The sequence below is a fragment of the Hordeum vulgare genome, chromosome 5H (assembly GCF_904849725.1).
Source record: "Hordeum vulgare subsp. vulgare chromosome 5H, MorexV3_pseudomolecules_assembly, whole genome shotgun sequence".
Taxonomy (NCBI): domain Eukaryota; kingdom Viridiplantae; phylum Streptophyta; class Magnoliopsida; order Poales; family Poaceae; genus Hordeum; species Hordeum vulgare.
In genome coordinates this window covers 444,091,065-444,100,028 of record NC_058522.1, presented here as the reverse complement: position 1 = coordinate 444,100,028, position 8,964 = coordinate 444,091,065, and the positions used below count along the sequence as shown (strand labels likewise).

The following is an 8,964-nucleotide window of genomic DNA, read 5'->3' as shown; positions in this document are numbered from 1 at the left end:
AAATCGATCAAACGATCCCAATACCGTGCCAGCCCAAATCATGATCTTCACCAACTTGGATTTGGTTCTCTCGCGAAAATCGCGAGTTGCAGAGATGAGAACCATGAAAAGCAAGATCCCGAATAAGAAAACAGAAACCGAGGAAGAGGAAACCACAAGAGTGAAGACTAGTAGAGTCTCGTCTTTTGTCATTCTTTGCTCCTTTTTCACTCAATGATTCCTTCGAATTTGCCGACCAAAAATTCTATATGTCTATTCTATCTATGATATTTCTATATATATAGAATATGATATCTAATATGACATCCGATTTGTCAAAGGGATTGGATTGGTGACTTACCCATTCAGTGACTTTGGCACTGGACGTTCCAAAAACGGGTACTATCGGATCGGGTGAATTAGAGAATAGACAGAGGTCCGTTGGCATTTCAGCCTTTCTTCTCCTTTCAGGGCCTATCCGAAAGAGAATCCAGTACCTCTTGGTCCTGAATATCAGAATAGGACGAACGAACCGGCCTCCGCGGATATCTTTGCTTCGGAACAAAACCCTGCAATCAAATAGATTGTCCCAAGGGCGCCATATTCTAGGAGCCCAAGTTATGCTATTGAAAATTCGTTCCTCTAGCAGTTCCGGTTTGAGCATTCCGTTCCCTTTTTCAAACTCCACTTCTTTTCATATAGCAATCCCTGATCAAAGAGAGAACAATATCCATTTCAAAACATTTATAACAGATTCCTTAGTTCGGACCGACGAAGTAATGTCACTCGACTATTATCAACCTGACTGCAATCTTTTTCTGTCGGTAAGGATTGCACCAGAGCACCTTCTACTTCTAATAGGCCATGAACTATAGATAGAGAAGAATCATTCTGAGCGAGTACATAAGAAGCGATCCACTTTTTTTCATCGGTTCCAGGGGAAGACCAAAGATCTTGCGCGGCAGGTCCGCCAGAAAAACTCAAAAGAGAAAGAAGTCTCGTTAATCTCTTCATGCTCGTTCCAAGTTCGAAGTACCTTTTGGCCAAAGAAAAACCCGCTTCCTGACACGATTGCCTCTTTATCTTTATATAGATAGATTCTATGGGGTTATTACTTAGTAAGTCTATTTTGTACAAGAGCCCCTCCTATCTGATAGAAAAGGGTCCCATGATCCCGAGCCGATCTTACCTTGGCTCGCAAACCCCAAGTTTGTCTATGAAGAGCTAATCTAATTGTATTTTTTTCTAGAATGGATTTCTTATGTGGAATACTAATGGATAGGGCCTCGTTGCTAAGTGCTACAAGATCTAGTGCACTGGAACTCGTGGTTATGGACCCGAATCCTTTAGTATGGAACATTGTCTTTTCCAAGTAAAAACCCCTAGTATATGAAAGAATGAAAAGGTGCTTTCGTTCTTGTGGAATAAGAAGCCCTCGTACCTTAATGAAAGGAAAATCGTAATTTTTCGTTAGGTATTTGACCAAATAGGATCGTCCAGTTCCTATAGAACCTATCACTAAAATACCCGATAGGGCTAAGCGGAACGAAAAGGGTTTTCCATGAGATGGTAAATGAAAACGATTAGTCCCACACGAGGTTTGGGAATAAGTGATTGTCTGATAATGAGCAAGGAATATACGTCTTTCTGCTAAAGAGGATCTATTAAACTCATAATTCATTAGATCCTTGTTATCAATGCCAACTAGGTATCATAAGGAAATGGATCCCGGTTGTTCAATCCTTTGATAACCAAGGTCATTCTTTGCTAAAGAGAAATGATCACTATGAGTCAGACTCAATAGAATTGGATCCATTCCAAATAGCGAGAATTAGGATTCTTGATCCCTCTCAATCTCTCTTTCAATTCGAGGATCCAGAGAGGTGTTTTCATAGTCATCTCCGAATATTTGCCATCTCGGAATATTTTCGATTTCATTTTTCTATGATATGTCTTTCTATATGAAAATTGGTTATTTACGATGTACGATGATCCCTGTTAAGCATCCATGGCTGAATGGTTAAAGCGCCCAACTCATAATTGGTAAATTTGCGGGTTCAATTCCTGCTGGATGCACACGAACGGGAACATTCCATAAGTCTATTGGAACTGGCTCTCTATCCATGGAATCTCATCCATCATCCATACATAACGAATTGGTATGGTATATTCATACCATAACATAAGAACAATAAGAACTCGAATTCTTATCGATACTGGAACTCAGAGCATAGGAGGGAAAGTCGATTTATGGATGGAATCAAATACGCAGTATTTACAGAAAAAAGTCTTCGTTTATTGGGAAAGAATCAATATACTTTTAATGTCGAATCGGGATTCACTAAGACAGAAATAAAGCATTGGGTCGAACTCTTCTTTGGTGTTAAGGTGGTAGCTGTGAATAGCCATCGACTACCTGGAAAAGGTAGAAGAATAGGACCTATTCTGGGCCATACAATGCATTACAGACGTATGATCATTACCCTTCAACCGGGTTATTCTATTCCACTTCTAGATAGAGAAAAAAACTAAAGGAGAATACTTAATAATACGGCGAAACATTTATACAAAACACCTATCCCGAGCACACGCAAGGGAACCGTAGACAGGCAAGTGAAATCCAATCCACGAAATAATTTGATCCATGGACGGCACCGTTGTGGTAAAGGTCGTAATTCCAGAGGAATCATTACCGCAAGGCATAGAGGGGGAGGTCATAAGCGCCTATACCGTAAAATAGATTTTCGACGGAATCAAAAAGACATATCTGGTAGAATCGTAACCATAGAATACGACCCTAATCGAAATGCATACATTTGTCTCATACACTATGGGGATGGTGAGAAGAGATATATTTTACATCCCAGAGGGGCTATAATTGGAGATACTATTGTTTCTGGTACAAAAGTTCCTATATCAATGGGAAATGCCCTACCTTTGAGTGCGGTTTGAACTATTGATTTACGTAATTGGAAGTAACCAATTAGGTTTACGACGAAACCTAGAAATCGATCACTGATCCAATTTGACTACCTCTACGGGATAGACCTCAACAGAAAACTGTTGAGTAACGGCAGCAAGTGATTGAGTTCAGTAGTTCCTCATAGAAAATTATTGACTCTAGAGATATGGTAATATGGAGAAGACAAAATTGTTTGAAGCACGCACAGAACCGGAAGCGCCCCTTGTTTCAAAGAGAGGAGGACGGGTTATTCACATTTAATTTGATGGTCAGAGGCAAATTGAAAGCTAAGCAGTGGTAATTAAGACCCCCGGGGGAAAATAGGGATGTCTCCTACGTTACCCATAATATGTGGAAGTATCGACGTAATTTCATAGAGTCATTCGATCTGAATGCTACATGAAGAACATAAGCCAGATGACGGAACGCAGAGACCTAGGATGTAGAAGATCATAACATGAGCGATTCGGCAGATTTGGATTCCTTTCCTATATATCCACTCATGTGGTACTTCATCATATGATTCATATAAGATCCATCTGTCTAGAGATCGTCATATACATCTAGAAAGCCGTATGCTTTGGAAGAAGCTTGTACAGTTTGGGAAGGGGTTTTTTGAGAGAAAAGAAGAATCTACTTCAACCGATATGCCCTTAGGCACGGCCATGCATAACATAGAAATCACACGTGGAAGGGGTGGGCAATTAGCTAGAGCAGCAGGTGCTGTAGCGAAACTCATTGCAAAAGAGGGTAAATCGGCCACTTTAAGATTACCATCTGGGGAGGTCCGTTTAGTATCCCAAAATTGCTTAGCAACAGTCGGACAAGTGGGTAATGTTGGGGTGAACCAAAAAAGTTTGGGTAGAGCCGGATCTAAGTGTTGGCTAGGTAAACGCCCCGTAGTAAGAGGGGTAGTTATGAACCCTGTGGACCACCCCCATGGGGGCGGTGAAGGGAAAGCTCCCATTGGTAGAAAAAAACCCACAACCCCTTGGGGTTATCCTGCGCTTGGAAGAAGAACTAGGAAAAGGAAAAAATATAGCGATAGTTTTATTCTTCGTCGCCGTAAGTAAATACGTAACTAGGAATATGGAAAATTGCATTTTTGGAATTTGCAATAATGCGATGGGCGAACGACGGGAATTGAACCCGCGCATGGTGGATTCACAATCCACTGCCTTGATCCACTTGGCTACATCCGCCCCTTATCCAGCTAAAGGATTTTTTTCTTTTTTCCGTTGATCATTATTCTATTTATTCTGACCTCCGTACTTCGATCGAGATATTGGACATAGAATGCCACTCTTTAAAAAGGAAAAAAGGAGTAATCAGCTGTGACACGAAAAAAAACGAATCCTTTTGTAGCTCATCATTTATTGGCAAAGATAGAAAAGGTCAATATGAAGGAGGAGAAAGAAACAATAGTAACGTGGTCCCGGGCATCTAGCATTCTACCCACAATGGTTGGCCATACAATTGCGATTCATAATGGAAAGGAACATATACCTATTTACATAACAAATCCTATGGTAGGTCGCAAATTGGGAGAATTCGTGCCTACTCGGCATTTTACGAGTTATGAAAATGCAAGAAAGGATACTAAATCTCGTCGTTAACTGAATTCTGAATAGAAAGATTAAGAAGAAAAAAAAGATTCAAAATAAAGTAAAGGTAGGCGGGGAATAAACTTATTTATGACAAGTTTCAAACTAGTAAAGTATATCCCTAGGATAAAGAAGAAGAAAAGTGGGCTAAGGAAACTCGCAAGGAAAGTTCCAACCGATCGTCTACTTAAGTTCGAGAGAGTTTTCAAAGCACAAAAACGTATCCCTATGTCTGTTTTCAAAGCACAAAGAGTTCTTGACGAGATTCGGTGGCGTTACTACGAGGAAACTGTTATGATACTGAACCTCATGCCCTATCGAGCATCTTATCCCATCTTAAAGTTGGTTTATTCGGCAGCCGCAAATGCAACTCATTATAGGGATTTCGACAAAGCGAATTTATTCATTACTAAAGCCGAAGTCAGTAGGAGTACTATTATGAAGAAATTCAGACCTCGAGCTCGAGGACGTAGTTTCCCTATAAAAAAAAGCATGTGTCATATAACAATTGTACTAAATATAGTAAAGAAATCTAAATAACCTTTAGATCCATCTAAGATTTCGATTCCCAGTAAAAAAAAATATAGAATAGAAAAATATGGGACAAAAAATAAATCCACTCGGTTTCAGACTTGGTACAACCCAAAAACACCATTCCTTTTGGTTCGCACAACCAAAAAATTATTCTGAAGGTCTACAGGAAGATAAAAAAATAAGGGATTGTATCAAGAACTATATACAAAAGAATAGGAAAAAGGGCTCGAATAGAAAAATAGAATCAGACTCAAGTTCCGAAGTAATTACACATAATAGAAAAATGGACTCAGGTTCAAGTTCCGAAGTAATTACACATATAGAAATTCAAAAAGAAATCGATACGATCCACGTCATAATCCATATTGGATTCCCAAATTTATTAAAGAAAAAAGGAGCAATCGAAGAATTAGAGAAAGATCTACAAAAGGAAATTAACTCTGTAAACCAGAGATTTAATATTTCTATCGAAAAAGTTAAAGAACCTTATAGACAGCCTAACATTCTTGCAGAATATATAGCTTTCCAATTAAAAAATAGAGTTTCATTCCGAAAGGCAATGAAAAAAGCCATTGAATTAACTAAAAAAGCAGATATAAGGGGAGTAAAAGTAAAAATTGCGGGTCGTCTCGGAGGAAAAGAAATTGCACGTGCCGAATCCATTAAAAGGGGCAGACTTCCCCTCCAAACAATCCGCGCTAAAATTGATTATTGCTGCTATCCAATTCGAACTATCTATGGAGTATTAGGTGTAAAAATTTGGATATTCGTAGACGAAGAATAACTAATCTTGTCTTCGAATTCTGTCCATTGATAGAATAAAAAATGACAAGAGACTTTTTTCCTGAAATCCCTGCAAAAGAAGAAATTCTACCTCTTTCTATAAGATTTAATGAAAATTGATAAATCATTTAATATAATTGCTATGCTTAGTGTGTGACTCGTTATTTTTTTTTCTTTTTTAAAGAAAAAAACTTAGTAATTATAGAAAATTAACTAATACTAATAACCAACCTATTGCTTCGTATTGTCGAGATCCTAACTAAGAAACAGTCACTATATGAATAAATACCTCTATCATAAATGAGTAGATGTGTCATATAGTTGTAGCAACTGCACTTTTTTATCTAAAAAAAAAATGGGATTCTAGGTTGTGAAGCAAAACTAAAGGGATGTGGATAAAGGGAGGGATGATAGAAAGAAGGAAGAGGAAATAAATAAGATATAGAATTCCACTGTGTATGGTCTATGAATTACATCATAAAAGGCAATGTGAAAAAGCATCAATATAATAAAACTAATAGAGAATGAAAAATTGTAACTTGAAAGAAGAACTACAAATTTTAAGCAATAATAAAGAGCCGCCCGGGTTAATAAAACTGAGAAAATTAACTCGGAAAGAAATTTTTTGGAAGCTCCGTTGCGGGATTCAGACCTAACCATTCAAGGAGAAGCAGTGGGAACGACAGAACCTATGATTCCATAGGATTTTATTGAAAAGAATCCTAACACTTCATTGGGTGGGATGGCGGAACAAACCAAAAAAATTGTCTTATTTGGTAAGTTTATAAATTAACAAATAAGACAGGAAAGAGTAAATATTCGCCCGCGAAATTCTTATTGAATTAGAATACTTTACCGCGATTCAATAAGAGTAAAAATAAGGATATTTTTTAGAAGGACTACATTATTATCTATAAATATAGAATTTAGATAAATATCCACACACATCTGGATATATTCTAGATCTTCTTTTTTGACTATATATTATATTTTTCTGTTTTAACAAATTCAATATAAAAATAAAAAAAAAACCTAACTTTTTCTATTATCTATTAATGTGTATCTATCCGTACCGTAATATTTTTAAATATTATGGAATTAGAGAAATTTATTTACATGCTTTCTCATTCCATTCGCGAGGAGCTGGATGAGAAGAAACTCTCATGTCCAGTTTTGGAGTAGAGATGGAACTAAGAAAGAGAACCATCGACTATAACCCCAAAAGAACCAGATTTCGCAAACAACATAGAGGAAGAATGAAAGGAAAATCCTTCCGAGGCAATCGTATTTGTTTTGGTAGATATGCTCTTCAAGCACTTGAACCCGCTTGGATCACGGCGAGACAGATAGAAGCAGGACGAAGAGCAATAACACGATATGCACGTCGTGGTGGAAAAATATGGGTACGTATATTTCCCGACAAACCGGTTACACTAAGACCCACGGAAACACGTATGGGCTCGGGAAAGGGGTCCCCCGAATATTGGGTAGCCGTTGTTAAACCAGGTCGTATACTTTATGAAATGGGGGGAGTATCTGAAACTGTAGCTAGAGCAGCTATCTCCATAGCGGCCAGTAAAATGCCCATACGAAGTCAATTTATTCGATTAGAGATATAGAACCCTAAAAGGGGTATGGAAGAAAAAAAATGCCCGGTTTTTCTTTCTGGAAAGACAATATTTCTTTCATCCTTTTGCATTGAAATAACAAATTGAAATCAAAATAATATGATTCAACCTCAGACCCTTTTAAATGTAGCAGACAATAGTGGAGCTCGAAAATTGATGTGTATTCGAGTCATAGGAGCTGCTGGTAATCAGCGATATGCTCGTATTGGTGATGTTATTGTTGCTGTAATCAAAGACGCATTGCCCCAAATGCCTCTAGAAAGATCCGAAGTAATTCGAGCTGTAATTGTACGTACATGTAAAGAATTCAAATGCGAAGACGGTATAATAATCCGCTATGATGACAATGCTGCGGTTATAATTGATCAAAAAGGCAACCCAAAAGGAACTCGAGTTTTTGGCGCGATTGCCGAGGAATTGAGAGAATTGAATTTTACCAAAATAGTTTCATTAGCTCCTGAAGTATTATAAATACTAGTAGGCGAAATTTAGATCAAAGAATTAATATTAGTAGATTGTGTTTTACGTATATGTTTTAAAATCCAAAATGAAAAGAAAAAAAAAGAAAACATGTTGATTATAGAAAAATTAGGAGGAACCTAGAATTAGAGTCTTATGGGCAAGGACACTATTGCTGATTTACTAACTTCTATAAGAAACGCGGACATGAATAAAAAAGGAACAGTTCGAGTAGTATCTACAAATATTACCGAAAACATTGTTAAAATACTTCTACGAGAGGGTTTTCTTGAAAGTGTTCGGAAACATCAGGAACGTAACAGATATTTCTTGGTTTCAACTTTGCGACATCAAAAGAGAAAGACTCGAAAAGGAATATATAGAACAAGAACTTTTTTAAAGCGTATTAGCCGACCCGGCTTACGAATTTATACCAACTATCAAGGAATTCCTAAAGTTTTGGGTGGAATGGGAATTGCTATTCTTTCTACTTCTCGAGGGATAATGACAGATCGAGAAGCTCGACTAAACAGAATTGGGGGAGAAGTCTTATGTTATATATGGTAATCGCCCCGCCTATAGTGCTCGAATTCTACCTCGCCCTTCCTATTTTGAAAATAAAAATGGAAAAATAGGAGAAAAAAATATGACAGAAAAAAAAAATAGGAGAGAAAAAAAAAACCCGAGAGAAGCAAAAGTTACTTTTGAAGGTTTAGTTACGGAAGCCCTACCCAATGGAATGTTCCGCGTTCGGCTAGAGAATGACACCATCATCCTAGGCTATATTTCAGGAAAGATCCGGTCTAGTTCTATACGAATACTGATGGGGGATAGGGTCAAAATTGAAGTAAGTCGTTATGATTCAAGCAAGGGACGTATAATTTATAGACTTCCCCATAAGGATTCGAAGCGTATCGAAGACTCGAAGGATAGCGAAGATTTGAAGGATAGCGAAGATTTGAAGAATACCAAAGATTCAAAGGATTAGGTTTTTCTTTTTTTTTTCTAGGGTAAT

The 8,964-nt window shown here is 37.6% G+C and overlaps 1 protein-coding gene across 1 annotated transcript in view; it reads left to right on the top strand.

The window, feature by feature from the left end:
• Window positions 1-2,739, top strand: part of LOC123398097 (NAD(P)H-quinone oxidoreductase subunit 2 A, chloroplastic) — a 6,887-nt gene extending 4,148 nt beyond the window's left edge. The window contains exon 2 of the mRNA XM_045092600.1: window positions 1-2,739. This exon is cut by the window's left edge and continues 1,807 nt beyond it. The gene's annotated coding sequence lies outside the window, so the exon portion shown is untranslated.
• Window positions 2,740-8,964: the final 6,225 nt, after the last annotated feature.